Source organism: Chrysemys picta, chromosome 4, assembly GCF_011386835.1.
Source record: "Chrysemys picta bellii isolate R12L10 chromosome 4, ASM1138683v2, whole genome shotgun sequence".
Taxonomy (NCBI): Eukaryota; Metazoa; Chordata; order Testudines; family Emydidae; genus Chrysemys; species Chrysemys picta.
Genome location: NC_088794.1, coordinates 74563623 through 74585093, shown reverse-complemented (window position 1 = coordinate 74585093; position 21471 = coordinate 74563623). Strand labels below are relative to the sequence as shown.

Here is a 21471-nt window from a genome sequence, read left to right as displayed (position 1 = left end):
GCAGCCCAGTGCTCCCAAACAGCACTGTTGGTGAGTTAGTTCAAGACAGAGCTGAAGAGAAGAAAGCCACCTACAGCATTAACAACCCCAGATACTTAAGCACAGAGGTATCTCCTTCAAGCAAGGCCGGAGTGAGGCATAGGTACTAAAGGCCTGTGCCTAGGGTCCCAGCTCCTGGAGTTACATGTTTACATGAGAATCTCAGTTTTCATTTGGGGGGAAAAGTTTACCCCCTTGTGTCTGGAGACAGAATCACCTTTCACTCTTTCTAAAGAAGTGGCCCCATGAGAGGTCTCCATTAAAAGGCACTATGGGTCAGATTAGGCATTCCATACAGATACATAGTTTAGGGTTAACACCTCTGCAGGATCCATAAAGCGTTAAAAATGAGTTGAAGGCTCAACACCTGCATTATTCCTTAGAACTGCCTTCATAGTTTATTGCACTGATAGTCAGGCTGTGCTGGGCTACAGCTGCTAATGTACATACAGGAATGGGCAACTCACGTGCAGAGAATTAAAACCTAAATTAAATGTATTTTATTTTGCTTTTGAGACAAGAGGTAAAGGATGTGTTTTTATAGTTAAAAAGAAGAATTTACAGGGGGCATTCTCCTTCCCCAAATTTTCTTATTTTTGTCTTCCTGCTACAAAATGAATTTGCCAAGTGTGAAAGGTTTTTCAGAAGGAAAGCAACAGAAAAGGTTGGAGGTGGAGGCCATGGTGATGTTTCCAGAAAATGTCTTATGATCCATTTTTTTTATTGTGGCCAAAATATTACATCAGCCTGGATACCATGAGACATGCAGATGCAGTAAATCCCAAATTAGCAAACTCCTTGGTATAACAGGAGAGGAAGGGTGGTTTTATTGATTAAAGCATTAGACTGGAACTCAGGAGATTTGGGTTATATTCCTGGGTCTGCTAGGGACATCCTGTGTGATTTTGGGGCAAGTCATTTAATTTCTCAGCTCGCCATCTGTAAAATGAGGAGAATAATTGTACTTTTTCTCAGCCTTTGATTGTGTCATCCATTTAGATTGCAAGCTCTTCAGGGCAGGGGCTGTCTCTTACCATGTGTTTTCACAGCACCTAACACAAGGGGGCCCTAATCTCAAGTTGAGGACTGTAGCTACTGCTGCAATATAAATAAGAAACAAGAGTGTCAATGTGCATGCTCTGCTTTTAAAGAAAATCCATTGATGCTTGGCTATTTCCCCATCATTCTGAAACACTTCAAAGGAATAGTGGTCATTTTTATAAGGAAAGAACAGCTACCAAACATAAACACAGAAGAAACATTGTTCTACTTTGTGACAATTTAGACAAGCTATGACACCTCTTAGAATATGGAGATGAGAAAAGTAGGGCCTGATAATAGAGGAAAGTAAAGATGAGCAGTCAGGCTGTGATGTGTTTGCTACTTGGGAATCCATTGGAATCCCAACACAGCTATTGCACTGGTCAAAAATGGAAATGGATAGCATTGGTTATCTGCAGTTGAACACTAATTAAGTGTACCTGTTGGCACTGCGTATGGCCAAATCCTGAGAGGTCTTCAACATTGGCAACTTCCATTGAAGTCAAGGACTTAGCAAAGCTTCCACTGGCTTCAGTGAGAGCAGGCTCCCTGGTGATCAGTCATGCAGATGATGATGCAGTAGGCCTCCATGTTCTCATTTTTGGTACCTGTGGAGGGATTGCTGTCTAACTGAGAGGCCGTTTGGTCTGTAGAGGGGAGCATGGGCCTTGGGATCAGAAGCTCCTGAGTTCTAAATGCTGCCTGTGCCTCTGACACCCATTGTGGCCTGGTGTAACCATCAAACATTTTTCCCATCTATAAAATGGGGTTAATATCTACAGGGGTGCTGTGAGGATAAATTAGGTAATGTTTATGCAGTGATTTGAGGATGCCAAATCTGATTAACTAGGAATATAGATAATGGTATCAGGACAACCTGCTGGCTGACCATTGCACCCAGTACTGCCAGGTGGGAGATCTGTTTGATTCTAAACCTAATCAACTACTTCTCAGAAAATGTGCTGGGATCACTTTGGAAGGTAGAACATTTCTCTAGGGTCAGCCTATCATTGATCCCTATAGCTAATTGAGATATAACTGCTAGGTACTGAAGAAAGTCTAGTGTCCTGGGCTTGGCCAGGTGCATATTAGTTGTCATTCAGAACCTCAAGGTTTACAGACTAAAGCAGGGGATTTTAGAGAGGACTCTTTCTATGTTGTGAAAGATCTCTCTATGTCCCCTATACTCTTGGACAAAAATATAACCGCAATAGCTAGAACAATATAATGACATGCAGTTCTCAAGGTGAAATGTAAAACTGATTGTTTCCATATGAGCAGAATATCCAAGAAAATAACTATACAACTGAAAAACCAAAATTCCTACAGGATGCTCACAGCACAAATATTTGCACATTAATTGCTGTCAGCATAAAGATGGCATGACATGATTAGGTCAAAGGAAAGGTGCTAATCCATCACAGAAAATTGCATTGCAATCGACTTAAATTCATTTCTCTTTGCTCTACACAAATGCTTTGTTCCTTATCCTTCTGTGAATCAGGCCAGCCTAATATATTGGCACCTCAATCATCATTTGGCTCCCGCTGCGATGAAGGAGTAGCAGCTGTGCCTTGAGGGCTGTTGTAATAAATCAATGATTTATTAGAAGGAATGGGGTAGAGAGTGTGTGTGTGGGGGGGGGGGGGGAGTCGAGGAAAGTTGGTAGTAAGAAGAATGTAGCATCTTTTGTCCATGCCTGCCTGACTATCCTACTCAGAAGGAATGAAGCTCCAAACCTATCCTGACTTCTAGGTTATAGTATTAAGTAATGATTCCTTTGCCTGAGTTTCTTTTGGAGTATGGTGATCTCTGAAATGTAGCCACAAGGGCGCACATCAAAAATGCAGGGACTCAAACAAAACTGCTTTGCCCCAAAAGCACACATCAAATACCATCAATGTTAAAATGAAGCATGTCTGAGTTCTGCTGGATTTCCCTCTGTAGGAATAAGGAGAGGCACCATTGCAGGTTAGTGGATGGGGAGTGTAACGAGTTCCTCAGAACCTTGCAAACTTTTTCTAAAAGTTGGATGTTTTGAAAATTATTCCCAGGCTTATCTAAAGAGGAGATGTTCTCCCTTGATTGGAGTCTTTCCTAATATCCACTTGCTCTTTGACTGACCTCTCCTTCATGCAACCTTTCCTTCTGCTCCCGACTGTTCTCCTTCTCCTCTACTTCCTGTAGAATAGGGGTTCTCAAACTGGGGGTCAGAACCCCCTCAGGGAGTCGTGAGGTTATTACATGGGGGGTGTGAGCTATCAGCCTCCACCCCAAATCCCGCTTTGCCTCCAGCATTTATAAGAGTGTTAAATATATAAAAAAAGTGTTTTTAATTCATAAGGGGTGTCGCACTCAGAGGCTCGCTATGTAAAAGGGGTCACCAGTAAAAAAGCTTGAGAACCACTGCTGTAGAACCTCTCCCTCTGTTCCATACCCCTCCTATCCTCTCTTTGCTATATCCCCCTTTCCATTGGACATCTTTTTTTCCCCCCAGAAAAGATGGACCTGAACCAAAACCCCCAATCCAAATACCTCTGAAGTATAAAGAAGTTTAGATCCAGTCCTAAACACTGTGGTTCATGCCCAATTCAGCTCTTTAGTCATTCCATCTGCACTTCGATTTTCCTTGCATGGCTGCACTGAACTGCCTCCCCCAATGTTCTCTTCTCCCTGTCACTTGCGATTCAGTACTGTACACAGAAATACTCATCTCTTGCTAACAGGAATGACCTCACAATCAGACCCAAGAAGTGATGAGCAGGCAAAATTTAGTCCTTCCAAGTTAGCCTTGCTTTAGGATTATAATCGGCACCCATAGACTCTCTCATTAAATCTTGGTCTACTGTGAGCAATATCTGGGACTAGGAACAGAGACCGTCCAGTCAGTTGAAATGTGACTTTCACAACACTTAAACCTCTTCAGCCAATCTGCATTCTCGCTTGGTCTAGCTTTTCCTTTTTTCCCATGACGTGGAAGACCCAGCAGTCTCCAGTCCTAAGAGTTCTCTTTGGCAGCAGACAGGGCTGTTAATGTCACTAGGAAAAAGCAGTTAGATCCAAAAGGTGATCAGTCACATGCTATTGATATCACCTTCTCATCTAGTAGATTACTGATTGGTTCTGGAGCACTTCCATGGTGTGCTTGTTTATTGCACATCAGTAGTGAGGCTGTGCTGGGTACTATGTAATCACCATTTGGGAGGGGATCACTACCCAGAGCATCATCGCTCGCATTAAGTGGGGGATCAAGAAAAGGATAACTGAGTGGGAATCTGTTACTTTTAATTTACAGTGTAACCTGACTATTTCATAAAGTAGCCTTTTAAAGAGAGAATCTTTTGCTGTAAGCATTTACCTAACAGAATAATCTAGTCACGTTAACATCCCTGGCAATAAAAAGATCTTCCTTCGACAGCCTACTTTCCTCTCTTGCCAACTGTAGGGATATCAAGAAGATTCAGTGTCTATCATTATCTGCTGAAATACTATAAAAGCTATTGCTAGCCAAATGCCTGGATAGTGGTCATGTTGGTGCTTGTGCTCAGCATTGCAGACACTTTGTCTAAAGTGAGAAGCAATGGGGCAGTGCACAGCATTAGTAGCCACCTGGCCTTCTAATGAAGTCCTTTTCTTTCCCTCCTCTCACTCATTTCTTCTGATGGACTGTGGTAGTCCTAGGGCTTGTTTGCACTACAAGTTATGTTGGTAAAACTTGTCACTCAGGGGTGTGAATAAGCTACCCCTTTGAGTTACACCGACCTAAGCACCAGTGTGGATGGCACTATTTTGACGGGAGAGCTTCTCCCGCCGACATAGCTACCGCCTCTCAGGGAGGTGATTTTATTATGCCAGTGGGAGAGCTCTCTCCTGTTGGCAAAACACTTTCATCAGATGCACTAGAGCGGCGCAGCTGCCGTAGCGCTTCCAGTGTATTGAACAAGATACAAGGATTTATTTCGGGCCTTGTCACTGACCTGCTGTGACATTGGGCAAGTGGCTCAATTTCTGTACATCTATTGTCTCATCGCAGGGCAAGTTCCAAGGTGTAATTCATGATTATTTGCAAAGATCTCTGAGTTGCTTTTGATGAAAGTTGCTTATCAGACTGGAAAATACTGTAACAAATGTATGACCATGAAAGACTTTGCAGTTATCCCTTTGTTGCACCCCAGCAGGTCACCCAGGAGTGGGTGTGACGGATTGGATCACAGAAACCTCCCTGGGAGCTGCCACCTGATGTGCCAAGACTACCTCTGCTCCTGTTTTCCCTGCCAGCTCAGGACTCCAGCACCCTGTCTTGCTGAGCCAGACACTCCCGTCTGCTCCAACAAAGACCCAGGGTCTGAATTACTTGCCTCAAAGCTGCAGGTTTACCTGAAAACAGCTCACAGAAGTGTGCTTGTCTTTAGCACTCAGATGCCCAACTCCCAATGGGGTCTAAACCCAGATAAATCCGTTTTACCTTGTATAAAGCTTATGCAGGGTAAACTCATAAATTGTTCGCCCTCTATAACACTGATAGAGAGATATGCACAGTTGTTTGCTCCCCCAGGTATTAATACATACTCTGAGTTAATTAATAAGTAAAAGTGATTTTATTAAATACAAAAAGTAGGATTTAAGTGGTTCCAAATAGTAACAGACAGAATAAAGTAAGTCACCAAGCAAAATAAAATAAAATGCGCAAATCTATGTCTAATCAAACTGAATCCAGATAATCTCACCCTCAGAGATGCTTTAGTAAGTTTTTTCCTCAGACCGGACACCTTCCAGGCCTGGGCATAATTCTTATCCCTGGTACAGCTCTTGTTCCAGCTCAGGTGGTAGCTGGGGATTCTTCATGATGGCTCCTCTCTCTCCCTTTGTTCTGTTCCACCCCTTTATATATCTTTTGCATAAGGCAGGAACCCTTTGTCCCTCTGGGTTTCCACCCCCCTCACTGGAAAAGCACCAGGTTAAAGATGGATTCCAGTTCAGGTGACATGATCACATGTCACTGCAAGACTTCATTACCCACTTGCCAGCACACACACATACAGGAAGACTTACAGATAAAACACAGCCATCTGCAGACAATGGTCCTGGTTAATGGGAGTCCTCAAGATTCCAAACCACCATTAATGGCCCACACTTTGCTTAATTACAATAGGCTCTCGGAGTTATATCTTTCTAGTTTTAGATACAAGAGTGGTACATTTATAGAAATAAGATGATCACACTCAGTAGATTATAAGCTTTGTAATGATATCTTACAAGAGACCTTTTGCATGAAGCATATTCCAGTTACATTATATTCACTTATCATATTTTTATAAAACCATATAGACTGGACAATGTCACAGTGGGCATGGAACTTGATCTTCCTAGTCCCGAAGGACAAGCCTCAGACACTTCATCTTGTATTAGTAGAGGGCCTATGAGTCAGGATGCAGCAGTTCTGATTCTGTCCACTAGAGATCAGCATCCAGAGTTGTGAGGTCAGTAGCCTCTGTGTTTGGAACACTCAATACGCTGCTGCCAAGGCATCTTCCTCTTTTTCTAAAGCTTTTGTCTGAGTGTGAGACACAGAGTGGTAGGTGTGTACGTGTGTGTGTGAATGCCATCCCTTTCCTCAGTGGGGGCTGCTGTCCTCCCTGTGTGCTGTCTGTGCTACAATGTGAACCTGTCCTGCCCTAGCCCTGTAGAGACTTTTTCTTTTTCCTCTGCCATGTGACAGTCTGATTCATTGTGCTCAGTGCCTCAGCCAAAGGAGGTCCTCTCCACAAAGAGCTGAACTTCAAGCGTCAATAAAAGAATTCCTGGCAATGGCATAAATCTCTAATTAGGTCAGGCTCTCTGGATATATTTCCTAGGAAGCACAATCTAATTAGCACCACCCTCCGTTATGAAAGAACTACAGCAGTGGTGGTCAACTTTTTTTCATTTGTGGACCCCTAAAAAATTTCAAATGGAGGTGCAGACCCTTTTGGAAATCTTAGGCATAGTCTGCGGACCCCAGGTTGGAAACCACTGAACTACTCTGCGGACCCCTGGTTGGAAACCACTGAACTACAGCAAGGTGGTACATTGACAAAGTATATAAGTAATTGAGTCCAAAATGGGCCGGTGCACAAATACAATGGCTGCAGTAGACTGTATTCTCTCATGTTTTTAAAATTCATGAGATACTAATTCTCAGTCTCTAATATATCTGGCACGTTAGCAACTTGGGATGTGGTAATGATTCTAAGCTCTTTAAATAACTGTCAAATCTGAGGGTTGTTAGCAGTGTTGCTTTTTTCATGTTTTGGGGGTTTTTTGATTTTTTTTTTTTTAAAGAGGTCTTTGTTCTATAATAAAAACTCAGGCAACCCTTGGTGGAATTTTTTGTTTTGTTTTGTGTGTGTGGTTTTTTTGAAGAACTATTTAGAGTATTAAAATAACACTATGAATCTATTAATCTCTGACCAGTTACTTAACCAAGTATTTTGTTCTTAATGTAAATGTCTAGTAATAAAACAGTGTCCAAACATTCTTTTAAAAACAAAACTCAAAGAGGCACTGTTGGAAACTGAATTGCTGCTTGGACGAGTTATATTTAGAGCCCTAATGGATGCTAAGGGTTGCCCGTTGGTGATGAAGCACAAGTTATGCTTGTTGTACAAACTATAAATGGCTATGACCAAGGATTTATGGATTAAAAAGTGCCTCTGTTTCAGATGATCTGAGGGCAAGAACAGGGCGTATTAATGGATGTTTAATGCAGGGCTCTAAAGATATTGCCAAATTCTGATTGGGCCATCATCACTGAAGGGTCTCTAGAGGGAAACGGCACTGTTCAAAAATAGGTAGCGGGCGTTCTTGTGTATACAACATATTGGGCACTGGCGGAAAGGCAGCATCCCTGATTGTGTGGTGTGGATGAGGGGAGAGAGCATAGAAGCAACGAAGGAGAATACAATAGGCCCAGGAAAGCCAGAGAAACTAAGACACATCATGGAGGGAAATAAGATCAAAAGAGAGGAATGAGCATGGAAGTAGATAAGGGGAGACAGGTCAGGGCAGCACTGAGAGAGTAGGAGAGAGGCCATCGAAGAGCAGAGAGAGGGCCTGAGCCTACGGCTGTTGCATGAGTGGAATTCTCATTGACTCTGGGGTTCTTGTGAGCCTTTTTTGTAATTGCCTTTGTTGATAAAGTTTTCTAAGATTATTGGAAGGGAGAAGATATAGAAGTGCAAAACATTATTATTAAGATAATGACATCCCATATTGTAGAAAAAGTGGCCTGCCAAATACTTCCAAGTATTTATTTGAGTAAATCGGAATCAAAAGACAAATGGATTCTTTTTCAATATACAGTTGACACAGACCTTTAACACTATCCAAATTATTCTGGACCATGTAAATAACCCTGTCAAGAGGCACATGGGTTTTGTTTTCAGACACAAACATTCTTTCGAGAGTGGGAAGTGCTGATGTTTGTGTTTTCCAAAACTTGAGCTCACCAAGACATTTTAATGTGAGCTCCAGGCAAGTTCTGTAAAGATGGGGAGGTCTCGTGATTAATGAGCTGTGCATGCAGGTTAATGCTGGTCTGGCCAGTTTACCTCTCCTGATTATATTGTTTATTGTAGTCGGAGTGTCAATAGAGTACAGTACATTGGAGGTTAACTCTGTGTGTGAAACTGCAATGTACTGTATGTGTCATTTATTTCAATTGCTTTTTTAAAATAAATGCCCCTAGAGATGAACATTCCCTGAGTTTGTCGGCTAGACACAGAGATTAGCTTGAGTCAATGACTGACAATCCCATCCTTTTGTGAGTCATTTGTGTTTACCTATATGACATGCACATGACTATCTAATGGAGACATCAGCCTGACCCTTCACAGTCCACTTTCATAGACTGTACCAGGTGAACTGAGTCAGAGGCAATGGTGCTAGAGCTTACTCATTCATATACAGAGGTCAGCGAGAAACCAATTGTTCAGTTCACTGGCAGTTCCAAAAAAATCAAGAAAAAATGTGGTTCAGGTTAAATTGAATCCAGACATTTTTGGCAAATTGTGAATCTAGCTGCTTCTCCCTCTCCCCCCGTCCCCCAAATCTAGCAAATCTGTGTCAAATTCACAAATAGTTTTGTGAACTGAAACTGCATTTTTTGGTGAATAATCTATTTGTCTGAAAAATGTTACCCATTTCTACTCATCTATTGTAATGACAGTATCATGTATTGAGCAGTTCTGATGCTGTCTGGTATTACTGTGCATCATAGCGACTATATTGCGAATGGAGATTATCCTTAGCTCATGTGGTAGTCGCCTGTCTTTTAGGAGCAGGAGGATCTGAATTCTGTCACCATGAAGTTCTTATTTGGTCATGGATTTGATACAATATTAGGTATTAAAATATGTGTAGAGTGAGATACCATTAGTGGCAACCTACAGTGGTTTAAAGCAGCTCATACCTACAGCCTCCTAAATATTGGGAGTTAGTTAGAAGTGCATTCTAAATTGTAAAAGGGGGAGGGGGATCCTTTTGTAAAGCTTTGTTTTTTAATTTGAGATGTACAGAATTATTTATTTCTCATGTTTAGAGAATTCCAAATGATTGATGTAATTATGGTTTTGATGTTGATTAACAGATGATCTATTGATCTATTTTTAATGTTACTGTGATGATATATTAAATCCAACCAGGAAAAACCAAAATGAGGATTAGTTTAATCAGATTAAGGTTTTAACTACCCAGGGAAATTAACTGGAATAACTATTGTGGAATACATTAACACACAGTAGCTATTCCAGAATATTCTTTCATGGACACTCAATAGTCACTTTATTCCAGAAAAATCCCTTCACTTTGGAAGAGCACTAATTATTCTAGAATTATTCCATAATTGTGTCTATACAAGGAGCAATTCTGGAACAGCTATTGTGGAATAGTTTTTATTCTGCAGTAGTTATTCCAGTCAATTTCTCCATGTAGACAGTAAAAGAATTGGAAGTCATAAAAGTTCCAAATTTATCATCCTCCAACTGTCTGGCAGATAATAGGATGTAGAACTAAACCCAAATGAAATGAGATCATCATGGCATTGTACAAAGAGCTTAATGAGACCTCATCTCTGGGCACAATTCAAGCACCTCTATTTCAGGAAGGAGAGTGAAGAATCAGGAGTGGTTCAGAGGCTAACAAGGATAAAAGACAGTGGGGCTCTAATTGTGCCAGCTTGTACCTTGATCTCCCTCCCACCCCAGCTATCACAAATTAAGATTTTTTTTTTTAAATGGAGATATCCTATCTCCTAGAACTGGAAGGGACCTTGAAAGGTCATCGAGTCCAGCCCCCTGCCTTCACTATCAGGACCAAATACTGATTTTGCCCTAGATCCCTAAGTGGCCCCCTCAAGGATTGAACTCACAACCCTGGGTTTAGCAGGCCAATGCTCAAACCACTGAGCTATCCCTCATGCTACACTATGCTACAATTATGCTACACTAGTTTTTAGGTGGGAGATTTACCAAAAAAAAAAAAAAAAAGTGGATTGCTGGAAGTGGTGTTACACTGTTCCTTCTGAGCTTACTGGCCTTATGCCTCAATGTGGTGCTAAGGGACATGGACCTGCCATCTTTCAGATGAGATTAGGGTGACCACCTTTTCAAAAGGCAAAAGCGGGACACAAGAAGGAGACCCACCCCTCTCCGTGGCCCTGCCCCCTGGCCAAGCTGAAAGCTGGAGCCAGGCCATGGGAAGAGATGCCCAGGGAGCCCAGGCCGCTGTAGGGAGCCCCGGACCCTCCATCTTCCCTGAGCAAGGGACTAGGGCCCACCTCAGCCTCCCCCACACTGGGAAGAGGTTGGTGCCACCCCTGAGCCTCGGGCAGGCACGGAGTGGTGCTGCAGGGAATCCGGGACAAATGCTGTCCGGGAGTCATTCAGCCTGGAACCGGGACTTGAACTCTGCATTTTGGGACTGCCCCGTCCAAAACAGGATGGGTGGTCACCCTAGGTGACAAGTAAATTTCGTATGGCATGTTTTGTAAGAGTAACTATGTAATCCCGGAGTCCTAGCCAAAATCTATTTTACCTGCCTAAAATCCATTCGACCTTCCCTCATTCCCCTGTGTAGTTTCAACTGGATAAATCCTGTCTCTTCCTGTCCTAAGCTGTTGTGTTTGTATTGTCGTGCAATGTTAGAGCTACTGTGTTTCACCCCAGAGGTAGCTGCATTTCAGGTTAGGTGGGGTGATCCCTATGCGCACTTTGCAAAGCACTTTGGATTCTTTGGGGTAAAACTGAATGAAAGACGTTAATGTTATTAACTAAAAAAGGACCATAAGAAAATTACTGTCGGTACAGGGGACATTACTGAGATGTATATGTATGATTCTGAATGAGGGAAGAAGTTAGATGACAAGGAGATTTAAAAAAGCCGCTTCTGTCAAATCACCCTGGAGGGGAAGGAAGTATTATTCCCATTTTACAGTTAAGTGAACAGAGAAACAGGGAGATCTAGTAAGTTGGCCAAGGTCACACAGCAAGTCAGTGTCAGACCTGGAAATAGAACCTTGGCAGCATAACACCAAGTCTCCTGCTCTACCCATTAGACAGCACTCACTGTTGGCAAATGAGTCTGTTTTCTTCACTTCTTCCAGAAGGCTTGTGGCAAATTATACTGTGCCTCATAAAGCTTCTCTCCGTTTGTCGATGTGATATTTACAGCCCTGTAGAGGGTTTGCTCTTTAATGAGTCTAATTGGAATCTGAAAACAGAAGTTTGTAAAAGCACAGAGGGTTTATTCCAAAACCTACTGTTACTGCCGAGCTGCAGGGTCCTATTATACCCTCAAATTCCACATGGAAATTCTGATGCCATGAATGCTGGTGATCTTAGAGAGAATGGCCTTACGCTTGGAGATTGTGTTTGTTAAGGATGGTGTTTTGGCACCCACAGCACATCGGATTCTTTTCAAGTAGCTGCAATGGTTGCACTACAAGGAATTTACATTTCTAGAAACTGAGGGAAAATATTAAAGTTCCTTTGTCTCTTTTTAGTGACATCAAAGACCACATTTTCAAATGACTTCATCATAGCCTGTAAAACAGTAAGCATAGTTTTCCAGACCCAAGTTAAAACACAGCCATGCCACTTATTTAAAATCTGGGCTAGTTGACAATAGAACAATGATTCAATATCAGCAAATTTGGTCTAACCAGGGGGTTTTGAATGAGGAGATGTGGGCAATGCAGAGATCTGGCACTAACTCCCTCTGTGAGCTTGGACAACTCACTTCAGCTATTTTTTGTCTTTGTTTCCCCACCTATGATATTGAGGTAATGATGGTGGCCCTCCTGCCACAGCACTGAGAGCCTCAGGTAAAAGGTGATGTATAATAACAAAAGAATAGCCATACTGGGCAGACCAATGGTCCATTTAGCCCAGTATCCTGCCTTCCGACAGTGGCCAGAGCCAGATGTTTCAGAGGGAATGAACAGAACAGGGCAGTTATTGAGTGATCCATCCCCTGTTTTCCTGTCCCAGCTTCTGGCAGTCAGAGATTTCAGGACACCCAGAGCATGGGGTTGTGTCCCTGACTGTCTTGGCTAATGAACTTATCTAATTCTTTTTTGAACCCAGTTATACGTTGGCCTTCACAACATCCCTTGGTCATGAGTTCCACAGGTTGACTGTGCGTTGTGTGAAGAAGTACTTCCTTTTGTTTGTTTTAAATCTGCTGCCTATTAATTTCATTGGGTGACCCCCTAGTTCTTGTGTTATGTGAAGGGGTAAATAACACCTTCTGTGACGTTGCACCCCATAATGCTTTATAGAAGTATGCTTATGAGTGTAAATATGATATAACTGGAATACGTTTTATGCTACATATGCCATGTAACACATCTCTGCAAAGGTTAAGATCTACTGAATATATTCATCCTGTTTGTATGCATGTATCATTTTTGTATTCAAAGTTATGAATATTGGCTAGGTACTTGTTTGATTTTAAGTAGCCTCAGTGAAGCAGTTGGTCAGCTTCTTGAGAAAAGACTATTCTCAGTAAGTGCCCAATCAAGAAACACTTAAGCTAACAATGAACTTTGAGAGATGCCAATCCACATCTGAGCTTTTCTGTGAATGTGGCATCGGCCTGTAAGGAACTGAGTCATGCATGGACATGTGACTCCAAGAATCCATCTTGGAGCTGGATCTTGCATAGGAGAGGGGAAGGGGTTTCCACCCACAAAAGAGAGACTATACAGACGCTCCCCGGGTTACGCAAGACCTGACTTACGCAAATCCGCACTTATGGAAAAAGTTCCGTGAGCTAGAAATAGGAGGGTGTTTTTTTTTTTTGTTTTTTTTTTTAATGGTCGGAGATGCATTTCCGACTTATGCAAAATTTGAGTTTGCGTAAGTCGGGGAGCGTCTATATAAGCCCTTGGGGAAACCCCTCCATTTTGTCTTCAGCTGGCACAAAAGATAGCCTCTCCACCCCAAGGAGATGCCTGAAAGAAACTGGAACAAAGGACAGTAACTACAGGGGTGTGAGTGATTGCTGGACCCAGACTAGGAGGAAGTCAAGTCTGTAAAAGAGGCTTATTGGAACATCTCTGAGGATGAGCTTTACCAGCATTTAGTTTTTTACCGTATTAGGCTTAGACTTGCGTGTTTTATTTTATTTTGCTCGGTAATTCACTTTATTCTGTCTGTTATTACTTGGAACCACTTAAATCCTACTTTTTATATTTAATAAAATCACTTTTTACTTATTAATTAACCAAGTAAGTATTAATACCTGGGGGGGGGGGGGGAGCAAACAGCTGTGCATATCTCTCTATCAGTGTTATAGAGGGTGGACAATTTATGAGTTTACGCTGTATAAGCTTTATAGAGGGTATAAGCTTTATACAGGATAAAACTGATTTATTTGGGGTTTGGATCCCATTGGGAGCTGGGTATCTGACTGCTGGAGACAGGAGCACTTCTTAAGCTGTTTTCAGTTAAGCCTGCAGCTTGTGGGACAGACTTGGATCTGTGTTTGCAGCAGGCAAGCGTGTCTGGCTCAAACAAGACAAGGTACTGAATTCCCAAGCTGTCAGGGAAAATGGGCTCAGAGGTAGTCTAGGCACATCGGGTGGCAGCCCTAAAGGGGTTTCTGTGATCCAACCTGTCACATCTTCCCTATTCACTTTCGCCACACTAGTCATGATTTTATAGATTTCTAGCATATCCCCACTTAGTCATCTCTTTTCTAAACTGCACAGTCCCAGTCTTTTTAATCTCTCCACATATGGAAGCTGTTACATACCCCTAATCATTTGTGTTGCCCTTTTCTGTACCTTTTCCAATTCTAATGTGTGTTTTTTGAGCTGGGGATGACTGAAACTGCACACACAGTATTCAAGGAGTGGGCATACTATGGATTTGTATAGAGGCATTATTATATTTTCTGTTTTATCTATCCTTTTCCTAGTGGTTCTTAACTTTCCATTAGCCTTTTTGACTGCTCCAGATTGCAAACTATGTTTATGATGAACTTTATGGAAACTTACCTGGTTTTCCAGTATCCTTTAAAATACCAGTTCAAGATATGAGTTCATCAGATTATGTAAAATTCAGCAATTGGGATCAGGTCAGTGGTTGGACAGGAGACCTCCAAGGAAAACTCACCGTGGTGTGGGAAGTAGGACTGGTGATTCAGAGAGAAGCATGCTACTTACTCAATCAATAACCAATGCCCTGTTGCTGTGTTTGTTGGTAGTGTGCTGCTCTTCTGCCATCTTCATGTCAACTTTTGAATACGATGTAAAAAAGAGGCTCTATCCATTCTTGATCATCTGGAATGCCATTTGTCCCAGCCACACCATGGAACTTCCAATATCCTACCTATACCTCCCACCTCCACCCCAACCCCAGCATTTTCAATGGTCACCTCCCTTTCCCAAAACAGTTATTTGTTGCTGATGTAGCATGGCAGCCATGTTCCATCCCAGAGATGATTGTATTTCAAGGATGAGTGAAATAAAAACCTGTTAGTGTTTATGACAGTCCAGTATTAATAGAAAGCATGATTATTTCTGTGAGATTACCCAGGCATTTAAGGATTTGTGCTGACTGACAGTGGCCTTACAGATTTTCTGTACCATAATGTACACCAAAAGTTAATGTAATAGCTCACCTAGAGCTGCAGAATCTGTAAACTCTGATTGTTCCACATATTTATGGAATATTGGGACTGGTGAACCTGGTTATTGCAGAGGGATAATTGACTTTCAGGGTGTCCTTAAGCCTGCAGTTTTGGGGCATCTTTATGCTTGAGCCATATAATGCCTATTGATATTTTGCAAATAATGACCAGATTGTTTTCTAGAAGACAATGCTGGCTCTTGATAACGTTACTTAAGCCCAGACAAACTTTGGCTGCCAGTATTAGTCTTTGATGCGTGCATTAGGTCACAAAGTATGTTCCACTCATGAGACTGTCAGCTCCGCCTAGAGCTAAATGTAGTACAGATGGGCACTGTAAAAGTTTCCCCACACTCCCCTGCCAAACAGTCATGACCTTCAACACCCATAACTATTCCAATCTTGGCACCAACACCTCACCCCGGCCATCATCCCTAAATCCTGACCTACACTTCTGCTATTTTAGTCCAGCCCCCAAATCTCTATCCCCTCATCTCTAAAAGTGTCCTGACTACAGCACCCCCTACTCTCCCACTCCTGGCTATGCTTGTGCACCACAGTCCTGACTGGTATTGTCACATGGAGCCCTGGCTATCCCTCAGAAGAGGCTGCCAGTTGTGCCAGATTGTGTATGTATGTGAGTGGCTTGGAAAGATGGCCACAAACAATCAGTGTGAGACCACAAAACTCATTTTAATGTGTGGGTGTGTGAAGTGATCTGATCTCTACCCAGCAGTTTCCAGAACTGAACAGCTAAGACAGTGGCTCTTAAACTGTGCACCACTGAGCACTTGTAGATAATTTAGGGACCCTTCTGTCTTAGTGCTTAAGCCTTTCTCTCCCTTCCCCTGTCTCCTTCCCTCCATTTGTTTTAAATTAAGGTATGATTGTTAAATGTGGATGCTCATACATCTGACTGGTTTTGATTTCTCTTACTGCTGACAGAGCCCCACTGAACGATGTGCCCATCTGCTTTGTAATCACTTCATGCAAAACTGTTACTTTCCTATTAGTTAGCACTTATAAGCACTCTTCTCCCATCACAAGCTTCTTTCCCAACTCCTGTCTTCCTAGCAGGGTGATACGTGACTGTACCTGATCTCAGAACATGACATGTTTTCATTTGTATATGTTATGGGAGGAACACTTTAGCTGGCTGGTTTTCTTTGGTGTACTCTGCTGTCAGAAGGAACTGTGATGATGTCAGATTAGACTATGGCTGTGATGATGTCAGATTTCATAAAACCAAGCAGGCTTGAGCTTTCATAGTACTTGAATGAGAGCCTGCCAAGGAGAAAAACAAGGGGCTCCAGGATATGGCATTGACTTGGTAAGTGGTGCTCTTTGTTCTCAGTTAGTTCTGAATCAGTGTAGCATGGCATTGCGGTGTGAGACAGAAATTAATGGAGTCCCTCACCACTCATGATGTTTAAGATTTATGGCACTTTTTGTAGAAAAAGGACATCTGTCTTTGTGTCCCACCCAAACTCCAGTATGGGTAATTAGAGTTGCAATTGGATTAGAGCAGTGGTGGGCAATCTGCGGCCCGTCAGGGTAATTCGCTGGCGGGCCGCGAGACAGTTTCTTTACATTGACCATCCGCAGGCACGGCTGCCCGCAGCTCCCAGTGGCTGTGGTTCGGCGTTCCCAGCCACTGAGAGCTGTGGGAAGTGGTGCGGGCTGGCTGCCTCTTCCCGCAGCTCCCATTGGCCGGGAATGGCAAACGGCAGCCATTGGGAGCTGCGAGTGGCCGTACCTGCGGACGGTCAATGTAAACAAACTGTCTTGCAGCCTGCCAGCGGATTATCCTGACCGGCTGCAGGTTGCCCACCACTGGATTAGAGTCTTCTTGATTTCCTAAGTGAAATCCTGGCCCCATTGAAATCAATGGGAGTCTTGCCACCAACTTCAATGGGGCCAGGATTTCACCCTTCTGTCTCTAAAATGTTACTTCTACAAGCCTATTGGATTCAGGTAACATTTGACCTCTGTAAATGTTCCGTATGGAACTAATCACAAGCCATATATTGCAAAATTGTCTTAATGCCCATGACAGAAGACATTTTTCTTTCTTATTTTTGATCCTCTTGATGGATCCTATGTATTATTTACATTTTTTGTTTTGATGCGTATGTGACTCATACAAAATGTATCATGATTAAGGATAGGTAAATAGCTAAATATGATCCTGAATCTAGTGAGTGCTCCCAGAGCTGTCAAAAATTCATCTTTAGGTTTAATTTCCTGAAATGGATCTTTATCTCATGTTTGTTTGTTTGGCCGCCAAACAGCTGGACGTGCCTCCCCTTTCCGAAGTGGCCGCCCCAAGCACCTGCTTGGTAAGCTGGTGCCTGTAGCCGGCCCTGCACACAACATAATCCATACAAGAAAAAAATATTTTCTAGACAACAAAGTGAGCTGTTGATGGATCTTTGCAGCATAGTAATTAAAGGTTGCTTTGGGTTGTTGTTTTGTGGGGGAAATATACCCTTGAAATTCATGTCAACTGTAGTTTTACTCCCAGATTGCAAGTAAAAAGAGAATGTTCAGGCACAAATTAATCTAATTGAGTTATATTTTGCTTATTTAGTTAGCCTTGATCAAAATCAATATAACCATCAATAAAAATATATAAAGCCAAATCTAAATTCATAAACGGGCCCTACAAATTCAATCAGAACAATTTACACTTAATATTTTGCATTTTTATAGTATCTTTTATCTGCAAATCTCAAAACACTTTTACTAATATTAATTAAGATTTATAGCACTACTCTAACATCAGTAAACACAATTAGCCCCATTTTATAGATGAGGAAACTGAGGCACAGAGAGGTGATGCAAGTTGCCCAAGGTTGGCAGTCAGTCAGTGGCACAGCCACTCTTAACTCCTTTTCTAACCACTTAGCATATGCTCCACTTCCACCTTTACAAAGTCATGATACAAAAGTAAGGTGAGTAAGGTGTTCACAGTCTGACCCATTCATAATAACATATCCCAGTGGTATGTAAAAGCATGTGACATTACCAAATCAGAATCACCATCAGCATCTCCAGCTCGGAGTGAGATTTATACATTGTCCACATCTCTGAGAAGTGAAGTGAAGCATCTGTCTGAGTTTCTGCTTTTTTGTCAAATTAACACTATTTCAGAAAATTATTCCACTTCTGGGTGGGACTGTGTTGTTATCTCTGCTACAGAACATTTCTGATATCTGAAGTCAGAATAGCGTGTTGCAGTGCAGTTGACTCTATCCATCATGAAAATCATGTTTGACTCTTGTAGTTAAAAGATACGAGATCAAATTTGGCTCCCAGTAACACGAGTCCAACTCTAATGGACTCAGTTTGGCTACAGATCCATCTGGGACTCTGTTCCTCATCTGCAAAGTGGGGCTAACAGTACTTCCCTACCTCCCATGAAGTGATGGGGACTACAGAAGGAGTACCAAAATTAACGCAGTAAAGTAGGGTGTAAAACAAGCTGTGGCGAATATTGTACTCGCTGCCCAGTCAGTCACTCCTGTTAGTCTCTTGAAAAGTTGTGAGCAAAAGTGCTCTTTCTCTCCATTACAGGACCCATTCATCTCCAAGAAAGAATGCAGTGAGTGTAAAATGCAGTAATGAATAAAAATGAGACCCTTATGAAAGACGGGTACATGTGTGCACTGCTCTCTAATGAAGAGAATCAGAATTGCTCACGTATGTATCACAGGCCCTATATGGCAACAGATATAGGAGATTCATGTCAATGGATTTGCAGTGTTTACGTTGAAGTTGGCTTCTGGCCTTTCGCTTCCTTCATCCAGGCCACAAAGTGTTTCAGATGCCAGCAAGCTTGTTGCTTGCTGGGGGAATGGGATGTATTACTCTGGCCAGTTAAGGAAGGGTGCTGATGTGCCACACAGGAAGCTCTTTCAGAAGGATGGCTGTTATGCTATGGAGCCTTGCAGAAAGGGGAGGCTACAACAGGGGGATAGGGGATGGTTCTCAGGACTCTGTCAGGGACTCGGTACCCTTCAATGGTGAAAAACACACACACTGCTAGATTAACAGGAAACACACTTCATAAATGCTATTGCTGTGTCTTAAGGGCCTGATCCCAAACCCATTTATATCAATGGAATACCCCCACAGACATCAATGGGCTGTGGATCAGGCCTTAAGGACTTAATTTCATTCTCATCTCCCACTTAAGTAACAGGCATACCTCCCTCCTAGCCAGCGGAAGCACTAAACCCTAAATATTTTACCCTCTAATACTACTATCCTTTGTGGGCAGATATGAAATACTTTTCCCAGTGAATAAATCACTTTTATTTCCGACTATCCACAACTGCCAAGCCATAACCTGAAAAACTGAGAAAATTTGCTTGATTTGTCTGCCCAGCTTAAATCATTCTACAGAATCTTTATTTGTAAGTAAAACAAACAAACAAACTTTCAGTTGAAACCATTGGGGGGAAAAGCGGGGGCGGGGAGGGGGAGGAAGGGGGGTGATCTGCTCCGAAAGCGTTTTTTCCCCCTGCCCGTTTTATTAATGTAAGTGCCCATTTCTGTTTCCACCTTTGTAGAGTTATGTGCTCCATTTGAAACTTTTAACAAATCAGCCCATTTTCCTTCTCCCACTGCTGTAAATTCAATCCATATGCCTTTAAATGTCCTTTCATAGGATTAACATGGAAAAAGGAAATGGGCTCACGCTCTGTATAAGGGTAGTGTAGTGCTGTGTAGGGGTGCAGTGTAGTGGCACTTCCAGTTTGCATATGTTGCTTCTATTAATTCTTAGAACTTGAGCTTCCTAATTAAACACATTAGAGACCATTGGCAGGGTTTTCTGCATTAGTTAACAGTGATGTACAGTGCAGAGACACAGCAGGATAAATCATTCCCTTATCCTCAGAATGTCCAGGAAGTTCTTGATGCAATCGTTGGCTGTGCCACTGAGCAGGATGTGAAGAGGATGTGTCCCGCTGAATGGGAGAGGGAGGAAGAGATCAATTCTGTATAAAATCTCAAAAGAAAACATAAAGACAAAGTAACAAAGCTCTCCCAATGTGGTGCAGGTTAATTGGCAATTATCTGCTTGATGGGGAGGCAGGGGACTGACATGACAGGAGGTGGCTGCAGAATTAGAATGAAGTACTCTCTACACCTCGGACTGGAACAGTAGGGGTATTGCATTAGCAGAGCTGTGTGGGGACAAAAGACTGAATAGCTTAGGGTGCCACAGATCAAGATTGAGGTACGCTGGCAGAGAAGTGTATGCGGACCCAGGTCTGGAATAGCAAGGAATTCAGCAGGTCTGGGTTGAGATACAATGGTGGAGTTGTGTGATAGATTCAGGAGTGGAATTATGGGAGCTGCTGCACATAAGGATTCCAGTGCAATGGTTGAGTTGCCTGCGTAAGCTTGCTCAGTGCCTGCGACATTATGACAGGTTCTAAACGGTACTCACGCCCTTCGCTTCCAGTCGCACCAAACTCTCACCCAATTTGGCTCTGTTTTGTTATAGACAAAGGAAGAACTGTGAAATGATACACAAAGCAGATTGTGGGTTCTGATCACCACTATATAAATTGTTTTTATGTTATTGACCCAACTAGTCATTTTACATCAATGCTCTTGTAAAGAAAGTGAAACGTTTTTAGAAACATGCTTAACAACCAGAAAGAGAGGAGAGAGAGAGGGTGTGTGTGTGTGTGTGACAGAGGGAGAGGTGTTTCCAATCAAACTTTCTATTTCGGTCATTTGTAGAAATGCAAATAAATGCTTTTATGGGCAAGTTTTTCAAAATCAGCTTCCAAGAGTAATCTTACATGCCCAAATGTTCACATACACACAAAAAATCTAAACGTGTGCGTTCAAAACTGCCTGCTGTCAGATGCCCAAATGAGATCATTAATGGCCTGGTTTTCAGAGCTGCTGAGAATCTTCAGCTCCCATTCACCTCAGCTTAGGGTTACCATACGTCCGGATTTTCCCGGACATGTCCAGCTTTTTGGGCCTCAAATCCTCGTCCGGGAGGAAATCCCCAAAAGCCGGACATGTCCGGAAAAATAGGGAGGGAGGGCCCGGTGGTGCTCGGCCGGGGGCCAGGGGTGCGGGGCTGGGGGTGCTCGGCTGGGGCCGGGGTCGGCGGTGCTCAGCCTGGGGCCGGCACCCCAGGGCCCGAGCCGAGCCAGGCGGGAGATGCCGGGGCCAGAGCCTCTTGGCCTGG

The 21471-nt window shown here is 42.7% G+C and overlaps 1 protein-coding gene across 1 annotated transcript in view; it reads left to right on the top strand.

Moving 5' to 3' along the window:
* ABTB2 (ankyrin repeat and BTB domain containing 2) overlaps nucleotides 1-21471 on the top strand; it is a 191008-nt gene that overhangs the window by 111084 nt on the left and 58453 nt on the right. The window lies entirely within an intron of this gene.